At 44.4% G+C, this 24,339-nt stretch overlaps 1 protein-coding gene across 4 annotated transcripts in view; it reads left to right on the top strand.

Annotated features, from left to right (window-relative positions):
- Nucleotides 1-24,339, top strand: part of LOC146857026 (uncharacterized) — a 352,541-nt gene that overhangs the window by 144,264 nt on the left and 183,938 nt on the right. The window lies entirely within an intron of this gene.

Here is a 24,339-nt window from a genome sequence, read left to right as displayed (position 1 = left end):
AGTCCGTTGTGCGACCTGTCCTCGTGTTTGCCCACTATCTACCTGCCTGAACCCCAGGCCGCCGAGCGTTCAATGAGGCTGATAGTCGCATATACAAGACTATGCTTATTGTGGTTGCTGTTTGAGAGAGATGGAGAGAGTACAGGGCTTCATTGCCCTTGTTGCTGTATCTGCATTATATAAATGCCTCTAGCAAACCCAGTGATCGAAGTGGGCGGGAACGGAGGGGCACGGCGTGACCCTACTTATTTAATTTAACAAAGTCCGTTCCCCTACTTCTTCGTTTCAAAAATGCGTCCCGGGACGGCAGGAATGCTCTGAGCTTAAAAGAAATACTACAGCATCATCCAGGCCGGTGTGCTGCATAGCGAGGAAGGCCTCTGCAGTTGCCAGGACCCCCTCCCCCTTCCCCACTGTATCTGTGGGCAGGGACCTGCCCAGCAACACTGGAGGAGCCGTGGTGCACTGGAGGAGCAATCAATCGGCACAAAAACCCGGCTACCTCTGATGGGCCCTGCTGTGCAGTGATTTACACCTCATTTAGTGAGGAGGCCACCCGCCTGCCCCCACTGTGACCAATACAATGTACACATTAGGACGCTTTGGCGGCCCCGCCCTTGACCTCATCTGCCCTTTATTTTCGAGCTCACCCAGACAGGGCCGGTTTTAGTGCGGTGCGACCCACTCACTGGGTGCTGGCTTCCTGGGGGCGCCGTGTTTGAAAGTTTATTGTGCTTTTGAAGCACCTGCTGCAGCGTTTCTTTCGTCCACAATTACCAGGCCTCACATAAATGTCAATAAAACTCGTGTGATTAATTATCTTCCTGGAGAGAGATGAGCATTTTGTATAGTTGAGGTTTTGACTTCGGTGAAGTTAGTGCAGAGGGTTAATATGCCTGCTGCAAAGAACGTGTACCAAGTAGATTACAGAGTGGGTATGATGTAAACAGATCAGCAGGTTACTGCTTTCAAAAGAGACATCTTTTTTGTTACTTGCAATTTATAACTTAAAGTCCTAATATAGAATAGTGAGCTACTAACTTTCATCCTAGAACTGCATACACACTGCAAAGTATAATTTATTAGAACATTGATTAATGTTGCAAAAAGATTTAATTTGGCTAGAAATCGATTCTTGTTATTAAAGAAAATTTCCAACTATGCTGTTTCTTGTTCGACTCCGAGTTTGTGCTTCTCCACACCAAGAACTCTTAAACTATACTAGTATGGATGACATGTGACTCCTACACTTTTAGTCCTTTGGGTTATGTAACATTTCCTATACACTAATTTACACACGTATGATTGATTGTCTCTGTGTAATGTGTGTGTGATGCAAAGTGCTTGGACACCCTACACTGGTATGAGTGGCGCTATATAACTAATTCAATGCATCTGAGAGACTGTGGTTATGGAGACTTGGTCACTGTTAAAGGGTGCTAGTGAGAGAATCCGTGGTGGAGGTGGTCATTGGGGGGGCGCCAACAAACATTGTCGCACAGGGCGCCACCAGCTCTAAAGCTGGCCCTGCACCCAGACTGACAATACCACACAGAAAGGAAGAGGACTGGAATTCGTGGCAGACTGTGCTCAAACCTTGGCGCGTTTTAAAAATAAATGTGGAAAATGTTTAATGTCTTATCTGCTGTTTTCCGTATTATATTTTATAAAATATGTACTGCTTCTCTGTCTATGTTCAGGGATGTGGTCTTTTTGAAAATACTGTTTACCCTTTTCCAAGGATATAACATAAAAGCAGCCCGAGGTGTCCATTTCTGTGACACCCGAGCACGAGAGCCCCTTGTGAGCCCCATCCAGGGTCTGACTGTGAAAACAAATAAGCCCTGGCTCCAAGGCCGGGCTGGTGTACTGGGCATCTGGTTTTATTACTGGAGGCTGCAAAATCGACCCCCAGTAACAAAACCCGCAGGGCTGTCCAGCACAATGACTCACTTTTCACTCTCAAAAACGCAAAAATCACTGCAGGATTCCTTGTAAGCCCAGCAGATTTCAGGCAACAATAAAAGAGTCAAGATTTATATCTCTGGTGGTTGATCTTCCTGTTGGAGAGAGATTGGAGTATTGTCTATTGCCAGTTTTGACCCATCCATTGTAGCAAAGAGGGTTAAAATGCCCGCTGCAAAGAACCTGTACCATACAAATCACAGAACTGTATTTAATGGGCAAAGCTCAGTGGGTTACTGCTTTTGTCACAGAGAGCTACATGCAAACTGCATGGTGAGGGTTTGGAAGTTATGTTTTTTCCCCAGTCATTCATTATCCTAATACTGCTAAAATTGGGTTGTTTGGGAAGAAATACATTCTTTTTAGAAAATCCAACTACTGTGTTACATTTTGAAACCTCGGGTTGTGTTCCAGATCTTAAAAAAATGCCAACCAGAATTGATGGCATGTGAATCCTAACACCTTGTAGCCCTTTTTGTGTTGTAAACATTTTTTAAACATTGATTTACACACATATGATTAATTGTCTCTGTATGTGTGCATGATGTAAAGTGCTCTGAGTCCCTCACTGGTATGAGAGGCACTATAAAACAATTTAAATACATGTGAGAGAGGGGCAGTGGAGAGATGAGGGGCGCTGTTGGAGGCTGATAGTGAGGGAATCCTTGAAGGGCCCCAACAAGATTGTCGTATCCTGGTGCACCGTAAGGTCATTTACTGTTCTCTAAAAGCTAATACAATGGAATACATAATACAATGTGTTGTAGAATGCACCATTTATGTAATTTTTTCCAAAATGTTCTAGGGGAGAGAACACCCTCTCCCTGTGTCCCTTGTGCAGTCATCAGGCTTGCTTGCTGCGTTCACATGCATCACACTGTGCAGGGGATGGACACAAATTTCCCAGGGCTGCTTTGGGTTCCCAGTTTGGCCCTGTCTGGCACCAAAGTAAAAGTGCCCCATTTAGTAAATGAGATATCTAAACAAGCATTGGCAAAGCCAATAGGTCTTGCCCTTGGGACCTAGGTTTGTGATTTTGTTTTAGCAATGCATTACAGCCTAACTAATGTACGATTGTGTCACCACAAAAAATAAAGTTGGATGTATCCTTCACTTCCCGAATGAAAATATAATTTTGCCTTTTACCCTCAAGAGCTCTTTCAAGTTTTTTGTGGGTGGGAGAGTTAGCAAGCCAGACAGTTCAAAAGGTATAGTTAGCAGGACACTTGAATACATAATGTCGATGCTTGAGCAGCTTGCTGGATACATGAATGTGGAGGAGCCCTGTGGGTTTCTGTGAGTCAGATCAGATTTTCCTCAAGAATCCCTTAATCTTCTGAGCCCTGCTTATGCCCTTCCTTGCTGTCCACGAGTACACCAAAGACTTACCTGTGTACACTAAGAGCACAGTTTTCATGTCCTCAACGTTTGAGGCAAAAAACACTCATTGATTTCTAAACAAGGAGTGTAAAAACTAAAGTAGCCATGTCGTTCCTGCTTATTTCGCACGCTTTACATAATCTTCCTGTGCCTATGAGTGTTTGCTTTTTCCAGGATGTTGTTACTTTTTTCAGGCAGTGCGTAATTTGAATTGAGTCACAGCCAGGTGTTTATAATGGGGCAGAATTGGGTTGTAGCTGAAGGCAGTGCAAGTGTCTCTCAGTGGGACAGAAGGGTGCTCAGGGAGGATAGGATGTGGCACTACGGCCAGAGCTACCAAATCTGGAACTGGGGAATCGGGCTTCATGACCAGTCCACCAGACCACTCTCCTGAGGGAGCACATTCCCCTACTAGACCTTAGAAGGCCATACTAGACCATAGAAGCCCTGGTCTCTAAGCACCAGCAAGTAGACCCTACCGGTGGCCAGTGTGGGTTAACCTTGAAGGCCTGTCCATCACAATCCATACTGAAGTTCACCTACAGTCTTGCGAGTAGGCCTACGAAGCAGCACACCCTAGAACAGCAGTGACTTTGTCACTGAGGTCACAGGACCCTTGAGGCCAGTCCGCCTCACACATAGGTGCCTCCATTGGCCTTGTTCCAGCAGTATTAATGCAACTCACCAGGGATTGGCAATGCAGGATTTGCATGCACACCAGACTAAGGGGCATGTTTACAAGGGCCTTGCATCATGCTTGCACCACGGAACGTGGTAAATGCACGTCACAAATCTGCAAGTCATATTTATGAAGCCACGCAAAGCCACTTTGCCTGGCTTTGAATGGTTTCATAAATATGGAGTAATGCAACACAGCGCAAATTGCTGCTTTGACTTACTCTGCACAAGGGAGGCGTTGCAGTGGGTGTTCCCACTCAACTCTCACGTGTTTTTTATGCATTCCCAGATTTACAAGGACTTGTAAACCTGGGACTGATTCAAAATCTTACGCCTCCCCAAGGGAGGCACAACAAGGAGAAAAATCTTTATTTCTCCCTGTTTTCCTCTTTCTATATGTGCAGCACACATACAAAGAGGAAAAAGCCTCTCAGGTTTGCTTTTGTGCACAAAAACAATGCTGCATGCAACGGAGGTACCCTTGCACCATGGTGCAAGGGTGCCTGCGTTGGCGCTAGGCTGACGAAACGGCACCAGCACACTTGGTAAAGGCAGGAATGCACCGTATTGGATAAAGACGGTGCATTTCTGCCCTTTCCCTGTGACGCAGGGCAGCACAGCAAAGTAACTTGATGCGTTGCACCACCATTCCCGTAAATATGTCCCTAAGTTCTCAAACTTCACGGTGTCTCTTTGCTTCAAGCAGCCAGCACTTTTAACATGTGCTGCCTGCTTTTGGACTGCTGCAATTACGCAGTAATGGAGGGCAAAATTATGTTGCAGTGTTGACTAAATTATGCAGCAATGAAAGACTGCAGCTTAATGTGGTACATTTTCTGATACTTTGTTATTTTGAAATTTTTACACATACTAACAGTCTCTGCAAAGCTTTCGCCTCATTAATAGCAGCCCTGAGAACGTGACCAGTGAACCTTTGTAAAGGGCCCTCCACTTCACAGCAACACAAGTCACGTTGTTTTGATCCACTTGAGATACAAACAATATTTTAGGTAAAACCATCAGCTTATGAAGCAGATGGTGCTTCATGTGGCAAACACGGCAGAGTTATAATTATGTGGAAAACATTTGCAAACTAGGATATTTTGCCATCCATGTTTGAACTTCTCTCATGCAGTCTCTGGTGGGTGGTATTCCTAGACACCTACAGTGCTAATGGAGAGACAAAGGAGGAAGGTGTCTAATAGTGATTGCAGAGGATAGTAGCCTGTAGGGGAGAAAATAACTGATTGAAATAATTGGAGGACCACTACCTATTTTTGACTCTACCAATGTTTGAGTCTCATAATTTCAGAATTGATGCATTTGCAATTCTGATTGCTATCTAACTTGAGTGGTAATTACACAAACTACTCATAAAATAGTTGTATCTCATTCATCTGATACTGCTAAAAGCATCTGCAAAACCAACAGGTCTGGGTTGTTTTAGAGTGCTAGGTCTAGATACAATAACAGGAAACTAAGAGGCATCTAATGCTGGCTTCATGACATGTTGCGTGAAGCATGTAAAAACACATGAATACAATTTTGCATTGACCGTGGGGCGCAGAATGATGTCATCAACAGTGCTTCCCCGCACGTGGGGCTTCCTGTCATCGAATCTAAAGCCAAATGTTATGTTCAGAAATGGTTAGAAAAAGGGAGAAGTGCTGATGAAAGAAACTGCATGGCTCGGACACAAATGGCTTATGATTCCACCTATATGCGTATTTGGGACATTCTGTGATTGAATACGTATCCTAAATTGTAAATGTATTTTAATGTCAATAACTCATCTATTAAACCTCAAATAAACGTGTATCTATTGGTTGCATTAAATAACATCATAAGCTGTAACTCGTCAGTGAAATGCCAAACATACTAAACATTGGGATGTTTTGCTCTTTCTAGCCACACCTCTGACTCCGCCCACTGACCCAATCCTCGGAATATTCCCGCCCCCTGATGCTCCGCCCACAGTTCCCCTACTTTTTTTTTCCCCACTTCGACCACTGAGCAAACCACAATTCTCCAAGTATTATCAGTCACCTTCAGCCTTGCCAAGTTTCTCGGTTCATGCGTGATATGCTTCTCCAGTCCAGGTTTTTTCTTCGATTCTAGTACTCGTACTCTTGTTTATTCCACTATAAAACAAGACTGCAAGCCCCAGAAACCAAATTTAAAAAACCTGGACTGGAGCAGCACTTTACTACGGACTTGGGAAACTTGACAGCTCTGCACCTTGCCCAACATTGTATGAGCCTCGTTATTTTCTGTTGTGACACTCAGGCGCGCAACACCCATTGGGCTCACCGGGCTTCAGCCCCCCCCCCCCCCACCCACATGTGTGTCAGCCAGGCTGAGACAGCCTCGCGCGCTGGCGTCCGTCTAATTGCAGCCGGACCCGAGTACTTCACAGGTCTTTAAAAGACCATTTACTCGTTAATGAGGCTTTTGTTGTGTTTTCACCGCTTCTTACAGCCACTCTGCCTATGGCTGGAAGACTTAGCCCCCCCCCCCCCCTAAATCTTTTTCTTTGGGTCCTGTGCCATTCTCCATTATTGCTCGTGCCTGCAGGGTCAGTGGATATCAGTGCTTGCTTCCCAGTACTATCAGTGCCCACATACCCACTTTCCTGCTGGGTCTTAGTTATTGCCAGGCAGCGAAGGACCTAGTTTTTAACAAGTCTTTATTAGGAATGGATCATCCATAACTGCATAAATTGAATTTAAGGTGTGCAGTGAAGCAACACTGCATTACATTGGATGGCAGCTCAATGTTCATTTTAGCCCATAGCGTGCAGGTGCCATCCGTGAATACAGGACCTGCATGTTGTAGCATGCAGTATCCATCTGTGAATACAGGACCTGAATAGTGTAGCATGCAGGTGCCATCTTTAAATACAGGACCTGTGCACTGTAGCATGCAGGTGCCCTCTGTGAATACAGGACTTGTATACTGTAGCATGCAGGTGCCATTCGTGTATAGAGGACCTGTATACTGTAGCATGCAGGTGCCATCTGTGAATACAGGACTTGTATACTATAGCATGCAGGTGCCATCTGTGAATACAGGACTTGTATACTGTAGCATGCAGGTGCCATCTGTGAATACAGGACGTGTATAGTGTAGCATGCAGGTGCCATCTGCGAATACAGGACGTGTATAGTGTAGCATACAGGTGCCATCTATGAATACAGGACGTGTATAGTGTAGCATGCAGGTGCCATCTGTGAATACAGGACTTGTATACTGTAGCATGCATGTGCCATCTGTGAATACAGGACCTGCATACTGTAGCAAGGATGTGCCATCTGTGAAGCAACACTGTGTTTCATTGGATGGCAGCTCAATGTCTATTTTACCCCATAGCTTGCAGGTGCCATCTGTGAATACAGTACTTGTATACTATAGCATGCAGGTGCCATCTGTATGGTGCCAGCTGTGAATACAGGACTTGTATACTGTAGCATGCAGGTGCCATCTGTGAATACAGGACTTGTATACTGTAGCATGCAGGTGCCATCTGTGAATACAGGTCTTGTATACTGTTGCATGCAGGTGCCATCTGTGAATACAGGACCTGTATACTGTAGCATGCAGGGGCCATCTGTGGATACAGGACCTGTATAGTGTAGCTTGCAGGTGCCATCTGTGGATACAGGACCTGTGTACTGTAGCATGCAGGTGCCATCTGTGAATACAGGACCTGTGTACTGTAGCATGCAGGTGCCATCTGTGAATACAGGACCTGTATAGTGTAGCATGCAGGTGCCATCTGTGAATAAAGGACCTTTATAGTGTATGTATGTATGTATAGGTATACTTGTATAGCGCATTAACTGTCACCCAACGGGCATCCTGGCGCTTAGACTTTTGATGGAACCTGCACGATGTTATCAACCACTGTATGATTTACGCCACTCTTGGGAAGAGATGTGTTTTCAAAGCTTTCTTAAAAGAAGGAAGATCTCCCACACTCCTCAAAGCCAGCGGTAAAGAGTTCCACAAAGTTGCTGCTGAGAACCTGAAAGATTGGCCTCCTAACCGAGTCCTCAGGATTTTAGGGACTGCCACCAAGCAGGCTGTGGCAGAGCGAAGAGATCTAGATGGAGTGTACCACGAGAACATGTTCTGCAAAGGGATGGGACCTTGTTCATGAAGGGCCCTAAAAACTATGCAGAGGGCTTTAAATTCGATCCGCTGAGGGACTGGCAGCCAGTGGAGGTCCCTGAGCGCAATGGTAGAGGAATCAGCACGCCGGCGTGACAGGGCCAATTTAGCAGCAAAATTCTGCACGAGCTGCAATTTTCCCACCAGAGTCACCGGGGCTCCCAGAAGTAGTGCGTTACAGTAGTCAAGTCTACTTAAGATGGTACTCCACACTACCTCTGTTCTAGCCTGTGCTGGGAGCAGTGGTAGGATCTTCCTCAGCGTGCGAAGCAAAGCCATGCACGTTGCCACTGTTTTGTTAACGGATACATCCAATTGAAGATTGGAGCCGAAAAATACTCCCAAATTCCGCACACAGTCTGCCGGTGCACTAGTGCCCTGGAAGGAAGGGGGCCAAAAGTCCGACGGAAGAGGCCTGGGGGTACGGTCTATTGAACAGTGTAAAACCTCCGTTTTGGAACTGTTGAATTGTAGGGAGTTGTGGCATAACCAATCTGCCGTAGAGGTCATGCAACGGTGGAAGACCTCTTGCGACACCGCCTCCTTACCTTCAAACGAGAAGATAAGTTGGGTGTCGTCCGCATAGTTGGTGACTGCGATGCCAAAAGATTTTATCAGCTTGATCAGGGGGCGGAGGTAAAGATTGAAAAGGATAGGACTGATGGCTGACCCCTGAGGCACGCCCTGCCCAACCCTTCTGATGGTGGATTTGAACGGTGGCAGGGCCACTACCTGGTGTCTGTTATCCAGATAAGACACCAGCCAGTCAAGGGCCAAGCCAGTCACCCCCACTTCCTCCAACCTCCTGATCAAGATCGTGTGGCTGACTGTGTCGAACGCGGCCGACATGTCGAGCAACACTAAAAAGGCTGCCCGTCCTTGGTCGGCACGCGTCCTGAGGTCATCTAGCACAGTCACCAGTGCTGACTCTGTCCCATGGGCTGGCCTAAAACCAAATTGGGCCACATCCAGGCATGCATTGGTCTCCAGATAGCTGGAAAGATGTTTTGTAGCCCATTTCTCCAAGATTTTGATTGGAAAATGGAGAAGGGAAATGGGCCTGTAGCGAGCAGGTGCCATCTGTGAATACAGGACTTGTATACTGTAGCATGCAGTTGCCATCTGTGAATACAGGACCGTTGTACTGTAGCATGCAGGTGCCATCTGTGAATACAGGACCTGTATAGTGTAGCATGCAGGTGCCATCTGTGAATAAAGGACCTTTATAGTGTAGCGTGCAGGCGCCATCTGTGAATACAGGGCCTGTGTACTGTAGCATGCAGGTGCCATCTGTGAAGCAACACTGCATTTTATTGGATGGCAGCTCAATGTCCATTTTACCCCATAGCATGCAGGTGCCATCTGTGAATACAGGACGTGTATAGTGTAGAATGCAGGTGCCATCTGTAAATACAAGACGTGTATAGTTCAGCATGCAAGCGCCATCTGTGAATACCGGACCTGTATGTTGTAGACACAAGTGCCACCTGTGAACAAAGGACCTGTACTTTGTAGCATGCAGGTGCCATCTGTGAATACAGGACCTGTATACTCTTGCATTCAGGTGCATCTGTGAATACAGGACCTGTATACTGTAACTTGCAAGTGCCACCTGTCAATACAGGACTGTATAGTGTAGCATGCAGGTGCCATCTGTGAATACAGGACGTGTATAGTGTAGCATGCAGGTGCCATCTGTGAATACAGGACGTGTATAGTGTAGTATACAGGTGCCATATATGAATACAGGACGTGTATAGTGTAGCATGCAAGTGCCATCAGTAAATACAGGAGGTGTGTAGTTTAGCATGCAAGTGCCATCTGTGAATACTGGACCTGTATGTTGTAGACTCAAGTGCCACCTGTGAATAAAGGACCTGTACTTTGTAGCATGCAGGTGCCATCTGTGAATACAGGACCTGTAATGTATAGTGTAGCATGCAGGTGCTATCTGTGAACACAGGACGTGTATACTGTAGCATGCAGGTGCCATCTCTGAATACAGGACCTGTACGTTGTAGCATGCAGATGCCAATATGTTGTAGCATGCGGGTGCCATCTGTGAATACAGGACGGGTATACTGTAGCATGCAGGTGCCATCTGTGAATACATGACCTGTATACTGTAGCATGCAGCTGTGATCTGTGAGTACAGGATGTGTATACTGCAGCATGCATGTGCCATCTGTGAATACAGGACCTGTATGCTGTAGCATGCAGGTGCCAGTTTGTTGTAGCATGCAGATGCGATCTGTGAATACAGGACGTGTGTACTGTAGCATGCAGGTGCCATACGTGAATACAGGACGTGTATACTGTAGCATGCCAGTGCAACCTGTGAATACAGGACGTGTATACTGTAGCATGCAGGTGCCATCTGTGAATGCAGGACGGGTATACTGTAGCATGCAGGTGAGATCTGTGAGTACAGGATGTGTATGTTTTAGAATACAGGTACATCCTGTATGCTAAGAGGTACCAGGGGCCTCTGTATGTGTTCAAAGCTCTATAACTAATGTTCAGCGCACACACACCACATTTTGCAAATGTGCGACCGGCCTCAGTGAACCTGACCCTAAGTTTCTAAGTGAGTTGATAGTTATGGTACCTCTAAGGAGATGTTTTAACGTGGTACGGTCTCTAATACTATATATTTTGTAACTGGAATGTCTGGTAGGTGTGCAACTAATGTTTCTAATAAAACATCCATTTGAATCTCTTTAAGTTTCATAAACAGAGGCATATTGTTAGGATGTTTAGTTCATTTTATGTGGAATGTATTTACATACTGCTAAGCTCCAGAAGTATAACAAAGTGCCTTAAGAGAGTGAGAAGATGCTCTTGGAGCATTATTATTATTATTATTATTATTATTACTCCTACTCCCCCCCCCTTCTACTACTTCTCCTAACAATAATCATCATCAAAATGTTTATTTCGGATATAATAATCCATAAAACACAGTGCATCAAAATTACACAAATTTAATCTAAAGGGTATTTAAAACAGTTAATACTGTTTAAAACTAGTAGATTACAAATAACATATTTAGTGTCATCGTCACAGTCATAAAAATAACACAAGATAAATGGGACACAAAACACCACAGAATAAAGAAGCATTTAGAATGCAATGGTCTCGCCTTTTGCATAAGTTGGAGCTATTTGTATTGTAAATGACAAACTTTTTTATTTATGGGTTGGTTTTGAAAACAGATAAATAAATGGCATAGCCATTTACAATGCCAATAGCTTTAGCTCTCGCAAAGGCGAGACCTATTGCATGCATATACACACACACACACACACACACACACACACACACACACACACACACACACACACACACACACACACACACACACACACACACACACACACACACACACACACACACACACACACACACACACACACACACACACACACACACACACACACACACACACACACACACACACACACACACACACACACACACACACACACACACACACACACACACACACACACACACACACACACACACACACACACACCCCCCCCCCCCCCCCCCCCCCCCCCCCCCCCCCCCGAGCCCCGCAACACAATCCTTTGGTGAATATGTAGTGTTGGAAGGGGTCCACAGGGGGCACAGCGGTGGGGAAACGAGTGGAACAGAGGACAGAAAGGTACAAAAAAAGAGTGGAAAACGAGTGGCACAGAGGGCAGAAAGGCACAAAAACGAGTGGCACAGAGGGCAGAAGGGCACAAAAACGAGAGGTGCAGAGGGCAGAAAGGAACAAAAAAGAGGGAAAACGAGTGGAACAGAGGGCAGAAAGGCACAAAAACGAGTGGCACAGAGGGCAGAAGGGAACAAAAGAGCCACACACCGACCCACACACACACAATCCTTTGGTGAATATGTAGTGTTGGAAGGGGTCCACAGCGGCGGGGAAACCAGTGGGACAGAGGGCAAAAGGGGCACGAAAGGAAAAAAAAAACGAGGGGCACAAAAAAAACGAGAGGAACAGAGGGCAGAAAGGCACAAAACACGAGGGAAAAACGAGTGGCACAGAGGGCAGAAGGGCACAAAAAAACGAGTGAAACAGAGGGCAGAAAAAACGAGAGGAGCAGAGGGCAGAAAGGCACAAAAACGAGTGGCGCAGAAGGGCACAAAAGACGAGAGGGCAGAAAGGCACAAATAACCTGCCTCGTGAGGAATCTAGCTGGGCGTGCGGGGGATGGTCCTCTCGTTCTCCGGATGAAGCTGAAGCGCCAGTTACAGGACATGCAGCCGGACCCCTACTCCGCTGCCCTGTAGAAAACAGCGCGTGCAAGAGATGCCATGAGCGAAAGACTCGCCACGGCGTGCGCGCAACACTCACCCAGTCTGTCTGTGATTGGCTGCCCATGCAGCAGGCGGCTAGTGATTGGCCCACGCCTGCTGCCGGGGTCTTGCAATTGGACTGTAGAGTCACACGTGACCAGGGGGAGTCATGCGCTTTCCGGGAACCCGCCAGGTAGGACATAAACAAAACAAACCCAAGGAAAGAAGCATGGAGGGTCCGGGGCAGCGGAAGCAGCAGCGGAGGGGGTGAAGAGCATCACCGGAGAAGGGCAGACCAACAGCAAGTGAGTGCAAGGGGGAAGAAACAGAAAATGATATTTTGGGAGGGTGAAAGGGACCTGCCGCCAACGAGACTATTGTTGCCCTGTTTACTCCCAAGGGAGACAGACCTGGGCACGAGCCGATTCTGGTCCGGGCACACTGTGAAGCGCGTTCACAGACCAGAATCGGCACGTGCCCGGACCAGAATCGGCTCGTGCCCAGGTCTGTCTCCCTTGAGAGGCATCACGGCAACAATAGTTTCTCATTGGCGGCAGCGCTTCGCGCTGCAACGCTAGCGAGACCTAAAAAGAGAAGAGCCCCTAACAAAATTAGGCAGCGTTCAGGAGAAGGTGACATACACCTATATTAAAAAGACATATCCACCTTCATCGCTTCATACTACGAATACGGGTGAGCCAAGCAGCATGAAGAAATGTTGTCACAAGTGTCTCAAGTGCTCGGTGCAGGTACATAGTGTCGGAAACCCAAAGGTTTACACAGGTTTTAGCCATTGATTGCGTGGCCTAGCAGATGCAGGACAAAAAAATAGTTTCTGTAGCTAGGTTACAAGAGGGGCACTTGCCAGACCTATGGTACTTCACATCCCATTTCACACAGAAGCTACTCGCAGGCAGAACCCCATACCTCCATTTTAGGTACAGTTGCAATGGGGTAGAGCCTGGGAGAATATCAAAGAACAATTCATATGCAGGGGTGATCTTTATATCTAGGAAAAGGTCTGTCAGGTTCCCCGCTTTGACACGTTTCAATTTCCTCAGCCACAAATGCTCCTTTAGACAATCTCTAAATCAGGGAGCGTGGAACTAGATTAGCTGTATCCGAGTATCCCAGAGGGAAGGCAGGCCTATTTCATACAACAAAAACTTGATATAGGCAAGCCAAGGGATCTTCTCACAACCCGTAGATCTTAAGAGTGCCTTAATGGAGACTCTGTAGGTTACCAATTCGTCTGTGGAATAAAGTCCACGCCAGTAAGTTATAAGTCTAGACATAATGTTTAATGGGATGGCTATACATATACAAAACTTGAGTGAGATGGGTAGCACTCTGCGGGAGAATAAGAATACTCCTCACAAACCTATTTTCTGTTTTACAAACATCATCAGTCCTAGCATGACTCCAAAGTTCTGCACCATACAAAGCTGAGCTATTTGCATTGACGTAATCGGTTTCCTCCACTGGTGCTAGAGAATATGCATGGGCTTTTTTACGCAATTTGGACGTGGCACCAGCATCTTGCGGATGACTCAGTGCACTCTTGCTGATGTGTGTGGACCAGCTCATTCTGTAAGTTAGGCAGACCCCCAGGTACACAAACTCCTGCACTTGTTTGAGGGGATTCCCTGCACCAATATGTTTGCCGTAGCAGATTTATAGGGGTTAAACGCCATACATTTAGTTTTATTGATGTTAAATTCAAGGCCCGAGCGCTGCAAAAGCTTAAGAAGCAATCTAATATTGCCTGTAGGCCACGCAGAGTTAAAAGAATTAGAAGCATGTCCTCTGCAAAATGCAGCATCTCAATTTTGTGAGGGACTGGTTTAGGTGCATCATTCCCAGGGTAATTTAGTGCTTGAATTAAGTCATTGGTATAAAGCGTAAACAATGTAGAAGCCCAACACACAGCCCTGACGGACACTAGTTTTAATATTTAAGGGGTCTGTAAGCTCACCATTGTTGCTGTACCTAACACGAGCAGTGTTGTGAGCATGCAACCTGACTAGGACAGACAAAAGGTTGGGAAGGATACCCATCAGTTTCAAAACCTCATACGACTTGGCCCTGGGGATAAAGTCAAAGGCTGGTCTTAGGTTAACAAAGACCACATACTGGTGGCCTGTGTCGAGCGTTACAGTTTTCCAGTAGGGTGCACACAAACGAAGGATTTGATCCACCATATTGACCCTATATCAGAATCCCACCTTCAACTCATAACAATAATAACCTCTTATATCCCCAATGAATCGAAGGGTCTCTTCACCCCTGATACTAATGGCTCTGAAGAAGGCAGGTTGCAGTTTAAATGGGTACATCTTGAGATTTCTCCACATTTGTGATGGAAAGTGTGGGGTAGGACCAAACGTTGGCACCATCAAGTGAGAACATTCGCTCCATCTCAGTTGTCAACCGTGGATGGATTATTCCTTCACATTTTCCTGTTTCTAATAGTGATAGTATAATAATAATAATATCTAGTTTTAAATGTCTAATATCACAGAATTGCCATGTTGCTGTGCTTTAAATAACAAGTTTTGCTATTATCCCATTTAATGATACTCAGTTTATCACTCTCAGAAGGATGAAGGCTGAATTGGAAATGATGGGACTCATGACCTGGAGGTTGCACCAGATACCAGCAGTAGTTGATTAACTCACGGATCCATCTTATCAGCACCATTTATTTTTTCAAATATCTTAAGGAGCTGTTTTTTCCATGTCCTGTTTTAATTAAGCATTTGTTGGCATGGTACTTATGTCTTTCCATGCCTTAGCTAATCATCACAGAAGAATATAAAAGAGTAGCTCAATGACTACCTTATTCCCATTAGTGACATATTAAGAGTAAAATACTTTATATAGTGCTTGCCTTTTAAACTCAAGTTTTTTGGTCTGTGTAATCATGGGTTGCTCAGTAATCAATATCCTCACCCGCTTCTCTTATGTGCTCAGAGGATGAATTGTAGTTTTATTTACCCAGGTACATATGCAATATCATTTGTCCTGGGACTGGTACTTTTTTATACATCTTTTCAAATAATAATGAACTAATTTGTACGTAATCAGACAAAAGATCAGGTGACTCATATACGCATAGAGTAGAGTACTTGATAATGAAAATAAAAATAACTAGTGGGAAGAACAAAGGGGGTAGTAAATCCTACCAGCGGTTTTAAGCGTATTGGGAAAATGAATAACCAACCTTAAGGAATAGATCACCAATGTCATACTCTTAGGTCAACAATAGATTGGACATTAACCTATTTATCTTCTGGATTGTGCCAGCATCCATTATTTGCTAAGAACTGTTAGGTCTGTACCTTCCTGCACTGTTTTATAAATTCTCTTATTTTAATCAACTACCATTCCAGCATTATGAAGCATCTACCTTCTTTTTCGTAGTTTTCCACACAAGCAAGCTTGCTTGAGTTAATTGTAACTACATTTTAAACACATATCTAACGTGGCATATCCTCTGAATTTAAATGTAATCTAGTATTCTCTTCAAAGGACGTTTCAGCTAGGCCACCTTTCTGGTCCATGGCATGTGGACATAATTTTCCATATACTGACCAAAATTTAATAGAGAGAGAGTTTCAAAGATAAATATTTGAGTGCGCTTCTATGCTGAAATTTACTGAAACATAATTTGAGGGCTATTTAAAATTCTACTACATCTCTTACAGTTCTCTTTTCTTAAATTCCCCACCAACTCCAGTTCTGTCCGCCAGTAATGTGAAAGCTTTCTTAAGCAGAGTGGTGTGTTGGTGTTCTAAATGAGGCAATCAGGAATACACAACTACCATCAAAACTGCTCATGCAAAGATGAGTCTTTCACGGCATTTGCTGGAAAAAGGTCATGCAAATATTTCTTGGAATCCTAGGTCTAATTAAAGGATGACATTTACCAAAAGTAGATTGGCATTAACTGCAGAGTAATCCATTGCTCTCAAATGACCTCACACCATTACGTTAGTAATGTGAGAAGTTCATCCATTTTATCCCTCCCCATTCATGGCGGCCTTCCATTGTTCTGCAGTGAATGAAATATGGGCTCTTACAGGGAGAGAGTAAGATGGAGTCCACATACTCTTTACTTTCCAGAGTCCAGTCGCTGAATCTTTTCCTCTCCCTGATCAGATTTGTTGTTCATACACAGACTGTGTGAGCCAGCTTAAGTTACGGTGGAGGATTTAAACTTCCCGTGCAGACAGCCGTGCAGAAGTAACCAGAGTACATGCTAAATTGAAGTGTGTTATACTTGGATTCATTAGCTTTGATGCATTAAACCCTAGTGTCACCGTAGTAGTGATGGATCAGTTGATATAACCATATTTTAGTTACTCTGTTTTCCAGCTCTCTTATTCCCTACCACTTGGGAATTGCCTATGTTGACAGGCAGGGGTGTAAGTAGCTTCTTCAGAGAGATTGCAGTCATTTTGAAGAGTACTCAATGTGCGAGGATGTTCCTATGTGTATAAAATCCACCTGTTACCCATGTGTCAGCTCCCGCTACCCTCAGTTCCTTTTTTCACCTCCAATCAGACGTAAAGCGACGGTTGCCTTTTCTAATGTTGTTCCTTTTTTCGTCAGTGCATTGTGGTCTTTTGCTTGCTCGCTTTCCCATGAAGGGCATGCTTTTCTTGATGTCTTTAATTTGTTGAAATAACCTGCTTCCCTTTGCCGGCCATGCTGTCTACAGTGGGCTTCAAACAGTTAATCAAACGTGGCAAGTAGTTATGAGAGCCTATCTTAGATAAAACCAGCGTTTCGTGCCAGGGAACCAACATCTGGAAAATGTGTGTCTTCTGTGATGGAATTCAGCTGTGGGCACTGAAGAGCCTTCATCCGTTAATGTCGCGCTAAGAGCGAGTGCTGAGGGAAGTCCTGGACATCTTTGCAGGATGGAAGCTATTGCATCTGGGTAAGAGGTATTCAGTACCTTTTATCATAACTGGGGTGCAATGTTTAGTTCTAGCCAGCAAGAGATCTGCATGCCTAATCTTGGGGCCCTTTACTCTCTGATTAGGATGGGGATACTTCAGGTCCACACAATATGGGAACCCCTTGGAGTGACAAGACTTGGGATTTTGTAGCACAGCACAAACATTTAAGCCGGATCTGGTTCAATAGGTTACCCGGCCTCTGAATTCCATCAAAATAGCCAGGCGCGTTCTGTGATTTATCAGGCTCTAGAGACACACTACCCAAAGAAATTGTTAGGCCTTTGGCCAAATCTCTCATTTAGGAGGTTAACTTAATCGGATTCAAGGGTCCTATTACTAGCACATTGGATCCAAGTCTAACAACCGTAGGGGCTCTGGCACGGATAACCCGAAAGCACGGTGTGCTGCCCTTTTTCAGCTACAAGCCACATGTCAGATCGGTAGAGAGAAAAGATTGCACATCTCATTTGGTACCTGTTTTGGTACCAGAATCGCCCATAAGAAGAATAAAAATATAAGGAAGAAGGAAAAGAAAGAAGTACAAATTGGCAGCAAGATCATTATTTGTACCTCATATCACTGACCTGCATCGTTTTCATAACACTAGACCCGAAGTACCATAGTCACAGATTGTTTTTCAGTCTCCAGTAATACATACTGTTTTAAAGTTAAGAAATATGTATTTTTGCAGATCAGTTGACTGTTCCGCCAGCATTCCAAGAAGAGAAGCTGAATATCGCTACTTCAGCAACCTTGTTACCTCCTCCTCAGTGTGTGGTTGCAAGAGCTGTGTCTACCCCTTTAATATGTTCATTATATTATGAGAATGTGCAGCTGGTCTATCCACCTACTCTTGCAGTGAACAGTACATATTTTCGGACTAATTTCTTGATCTCTGCCCCTGCCTAAATTACTAAAACCCAGAGCGAGTGGAGACTAATCTCCAATTCCACCTCATTCTAAGTAGATTTTACACGATAATCTGTTTTAGAGTGAGAGCAGCTCATTAACTTTTTCTCATTAAAATAGGAAATAGACATTCTACAGAGTCAGATTCCGAACTGGGCAATATGTATATTTTCAGGTATTTTTAAACTGTGTGAAATCTAAGGCCTTTTTAAGCATTAAACTTGTGTCCATCTGAGATTGCCTTTTCCAGTGTCTTCTCAGTTTTTACACCATCTGCCTCCTTAGAGCCTTTATTTAGGATGGAGCTATAATTGATGCATCAGTCTGTTCCCATCACCTCGACTAGGCATAATTTTGAATTTTTTTAAACCAAAATCCTAGATTCTAAATATAAAGTCCTGTAGATGAGCTGTTTGCGGACATAAGTAACCAGCCTGTTGAATCAGCTGTGGAAACTGTGGATGTAGGAAAATGGAAACTCCTTACCCCTCTGACATCATCAGTTTTGGACAAAGAATTAAAAGAGATGAAAAAAGGTAGGATGCTGTGCTTTTGGGATTATCGGTGTTAAAGCCCTGACCGCTGTTTGCCTTAGTACCAATGCAATCGTAATCAATCTCAGATGACCCAGACATGCTGTTGTCAAAGTTTCAATGGTTCTGAACACATTTTTCACCTGAGTCCGTTATCATTTAACTTAACATTCTTCGGGAGTCTCCCTTGAGATCTATAGTAAGAAGGATATAGTTATAGACCTTTTCCCAAACTACACATTACATGCAATCAGTTTTACTATTACTCAAGCCATACACAGGTCACTGCACAGGAGCCAAGCACAGCTGTGTTTCAAGCACAGGATAAGATATGTTTGCTTTCTAGCGCTTACTGATTCGTTTGCAACTGGATTTTTTCAATCCAGTGTCTGCAAAGCTGTCGTCTTGCAGCTCAGTCCAATAGAACAAAAGCTTCCACATATTAAGTGAAAGGGATGGGTAGGAGCAGGGTGAACCAAATCTAACCATGTACTTTACTCTAGCTGCCTCTTAAAGGGTGATTAAGTAAAAAAAAAATTAAAACATGGGTGTGGATATTTCTGTGTGAACCTCCATATTTCACGCAGTAGAAAAGAGCTGACACTATAGCCAAACACACTCTTTTTGACGAATCTGACATTCGTTGGCAACCACTGCCTGTACTGAAATAGTTACAGCTCTAATCAAATAAAGGGCTGGAGGATCGAACAGATATTTCTAGTAAGGGAAAATTAAATCTACAAAAAAGCTGGAGGTAGACCCAACATTTAAAATAACATTTCTCTTTTCTTTGTAAATATTAACTAGTAACATTTTTTAAATTCCTCTTTTTCGATCTTGAGAAACCTCATTTCATTTACCAATAACGCGTTTAAAAAATGCTCCCCCCCCCCCTCTTTTAATTTGCACAATTCACACAAGGACATTTTGTAAAACTTACAATGTCCTCTCTTATTAACAATAATGGCGGCCCCAAATGCACTAAACTAAGGGTTCAGTACCACAGGCTATTACCAGGTGTCCCTGTTGTGTTGTAAAGGGACCTATATTAGCCACATAAGGTACTGCACCCTTAATACAATTATAAACAGAAACATTGCAGCTGAGACATGCAGCAAGAGTGCAGTACCTTATGTGGCTAACAGAGGCCCCTTTACAACTCCACATGGGCACCCCGTAACAGCCTGTGGTACTACATCCTTGCCTTTCTTCGTGGAATTTCTTTAGTTAATAATTTTTTTCATTTGCAGTGCCAGTATCTCCAACAGTCCCTATTGCATTGCAAAAGCTTGTTTTCTCGCTTATCCCCTTGCAAGGCTGCTCAATGGCCAGCGATGGAGCGCTGACCTCTATCTGCAGCATCCAGTTTTTGATCCACCTGGAAGTGTGGAAGCAGGCTTTTTTGCATGCATTAACAGATGAAAGCTGAAGGGGGCAATACTGAGCCACAATGTGCTTCTCAGAAATGTGTTCAGTCCTCATGAGGTCGTAGGAGAAGTAAGTCTGTTCTGATGCAGAAGTATCTCATAAACCCCGTGTGGTACAAATCGAAATTCTTCTCTTTTAAGTTTACAATAACTATAGGGGTTTGAAAGGTGTTATGAACGCGTGCTTAAGGGAGCTCCACGTTTGGGTATTGGCCAGGGAAACCCCTGGCCACTCTTCTAATTTTCACAATCACAGGTCATTGAATATATGATATTTTTCCCAAATTGCATGGTATGGAGTGATTTTTCTTCAGTATCTCTCTGCATGAGCTGGAGGCCAGTTCCCTGTGGGCATGCATACTGAGCCCAGTGAGCTGCATAGAGGACAGACACACTTTCCATTTTTAAAATTCGAAAACTTATACCCGCTGACACCTACATCATTTCCAGTCCTAGCACTAGCAGTGTGATGTTTTCATACATTGCCAAACTAGGAGGCTCTTCATGTCTTTGTAAGAACCCTTAGGACAAGCCCGCATGGTGCCTTCAATTCATTCAAATGGCTCTGTCAGCCTCTGCCCTTCAGTGCACCCATGAAGCAAACAAAGTGCTGCAGAGAACTAACTGTAAAATATGAGGGATGGTGTCAAGGGGCTCTTCGCAGTAATAATTCAGAGACTGAGTGGTGTTGTGCTGCACAGATTCTGACAGGAATGTGTTAGCCGAGATGTGTTAAATGGTTGCTGAAGTTGTTCTGTCCCTGACTGAGAATGCGAAAAGTGCTCTTTCAATAGCACAGGGGCTCCAGGTCCTGGTATTTAGCATTACACTGAGTGATGGTGGCGCTCCAGAAGCCTTGTAGATGCTATATAAATCTGACTTTGTTATTAGATTGCATGGCAGATGAAGCTTGCACAGGCTATCACTGGATATTTAGGTCTGATTTTAGCCGAGACCTTTTGATTTTACAAAAAATATACCCGAGATATTATTACTTATAGAGACTTTCATCCAGCTCTCTTCATCAAAGTCTTTTGTTGCGACTTTCACATTTTTCTTCCGCTCATTAAAGCATACAGTATGGGCAACAGATCAAACACTTCAGCCGATGGCTAATTTCGTTCCCTTCAGTGCCAGCGACTGCTATGGCAATGTGTGTGTATATATATATATATATATATATATATATTACCTACTGGCGGTCGCCAGTAGGTAGTTATAGTTAGGACCCTGTTTCCATAGGAAGACCGCAACATTCTATTTGGAATAACTTTGGCGCCGGTCGACGAATCCTCGCGAAATTTTCAAAACTAATGGGGCGCTACGCTCTGCTCCTACCCTGAAAGTCTCGGGGGGGATTCGTCAAGCGGGGGCTGAGAAAAAAGGGGGGTCCCAAAACACGTTTTTCCCATGCATTTTTCCATAGGACCTTTAGACACAGCTACAGCCCGAACGGCTGAACAGAGTTACTTGAAATTTGGCAGAGAGGTAGTCTACAGGTCAAGGAAGTGCCTTTTGTATGTCTGGTGTAAATCTGTTCAGTAGTTCCTGAGAAAATAGCATTTAAATCAATATATATATATCTGTGGCAGCTTACGGTGCGCTTACGGTGCGCTTACGGTAAGCTTACCGTACGCGTACGGTGCCGTGCGCGAGCGCGATTCTGATTGGCTGTTAGATCTTAGTAAACATTCCAATCGGTCGAAACCAGGAAGCGGCGGCCGCCATTTTCTCTCTCGCACTCTGAGGGGGGGAGGAAAATCAAAGGTGGAAAATATTTAAAGGGGCTGGTTAGACAGCTCCTAACCACCTAACCATGAATAAGGTGTCCCAAAATAACCTTCAAAGTAAAAAATTCAATTTTAATTTTTTTCGAAAAAACGGCGATTACGCTTACCGTACGCGTACTGTAAAAAATAATTATAAAAAAAAAATTATCCACATTATTCCCCACCCCGTGTGCAAATGGTGCCCGAAGGACACGATTTGTGCATGGCCTGATAATTTAAATGAACATTTAATACTTAACATTTCACAACGAAGCGCATAATATGTCCTCCGTGTGCGGACGGTGCGCGAAGCGCATCGTGCGTAAATGGCCCATCCAGCGTAACGTGGGCCCGCGGCACTAACTGCGTAAAGTAAGCGCGCGGTGCGCTTCGCGCACCGCGTGCTCACTGTGCGCGCACGGTGCGCGAAGCGCACCGTGCGCGCACGGAGCGAACTGCGTTAAGTGGGCGCGCACGCCACGAACGGTGTAAAGTAACTTAGCATTTAAAAAACCGTACAAATTCACTGAAATAACCATAGGTTTCACACACGTTATAGTTAGGAATTAGCATTTAAAAAACCTTGCAAATTCAATGAAAAAACCATAGGTTTCACACATGTTCTAGTTAGCTGGACATTTTACTCATAAAAAACCAATGAAATTCCCCCGTTATAGTTAGTGCAGGCAACTATAACTCACGCGACCGCAATCCTCTGCTGATGACATATGTGTCTTTATGAAAAAAAAATATTTGTAATATATGTATAGCTAAAATTTAATGGAAGAAGACATGGGCAAATAAGTGTCTAAATACAGTATTAGTGCTTGCTTTCAGTGATGAAAATGTGCAGACTGCTGTTAGATGGTCAAATGTTCTCTTAATTGACTTCTGGTATCAAAGCAGCATAATATTTTTAGTGCCTGGCCTGTTTGGGGAAGCTGTTGAATAAGAAGCTTTCAGCGGAGTAAAGAAGGGAGTAGTTCTCGTTGCTTTCCTTTTAGCTGCAAAGACCTTTTGGAGACATGTCGATAGTAGGGACGGTTCCGTAATGAAGTGCATTCTCCAGGTTATTGTCCACCATCGCGTAAGGTTGATTGCATGACAGCGTTGGACAGGGGAGTGGGTGTTTGCGAGATACAGTGTAATGTCTTGGCAGCTCTGGAGGTTTTGGAGCATGTAGCCACTTGGCTCATACACTTACAATTAGTGTAGATGTTGCACCTTGGATTCTGGCGGGTAAGTATAGTTTTGTAGTGGCTGCTAAAGTTCTGACAACAGAACATCTTACTTCAACAATTAAGTGATTAGATGAACACCCCTTTTTGCAGTGGGCCCGAGAGAGGGCGGACTCCCCACGATCTACAGGTTCACTGTCTGGTGAGATATCTGATGATATGGGTTAAGACTGATCGGGGGTGTGGAGGAGTTCACATGCGCAGCTGGGCTCTGGACGACATTGTAAGTGGTGGCGGCCGGCTGGGTGAGGGGGAGGTGAGGCTGAGCATCGCCGTATGTGGGGTGGAGCGCCAGGATGGATGTGTCCCTGGGTCTGTAAGAGGCAGGGAGGAGGCCCACTTGGGTCCCGTTGAGCTGGGTTGAGTGTCCAAACTTGATTACTATTGCTGTGTGCTTCTCCGTATGTGCTGCTCCCTCTGCAGAAGTCGCTCCTCAATCGATAGTGCGAACTGTGTGGTTACTAATGCCTTCCATCTGTACCATTGTTTGTTTTGGTTATGGTTTATGTAACGGTGAATTTGGGTGTAAATGAAAACTGATTGTTATATACATGCTAAGTTACAGTGGTAGATTGGATCAGAAATTGCCTGCTTTTGCCATGGCTCTGTATATCTTTAACTGTAATGTTCTGAATTCGCTGACCTGAATAAACAAATTTGGAAAAAAAAAGTGATTAGATGAACACAGCCAGTCACACTTTAAAAGTTGGCTCTTCAAGGAGATAAATGTGCCATGCATACATTAAATGAGACTCTTATTCAGGTGAATGTACACAACTCAACCCTGATCGCATTATGAACCTTTTGTGAATGATAGAATGCACTGCTTCTATTTTGGTAAATAACAGTTGCTTCAGCCTGCTCTGGGGACAAGTGGACAGATGAGTAAAAGGGAAGCAACTTACGGCGGAGCAAAGATTGGCAAAGTCTATAGGTATCACCTGTGACATATTAGGGGAGAGGAAATGAAGCACTTATGGTTTTGCCATTGCTTC

Source organism: Triturus cristatus, chromosome 3_2 (assembly GCF_964204655.1).
Source record: "Triturus cristatus chromosome 3_2, aTriCri1.1, whole genome shotgun sequence".
NCBI lineage: Eukaryota > Metazoa > Chordata > Amphibia > Caudata > Salamandridae > Triturus > Triturus cristatus.
This window is presented reverse-complemented; position numbering and strand designations above follow the sequence as displayed.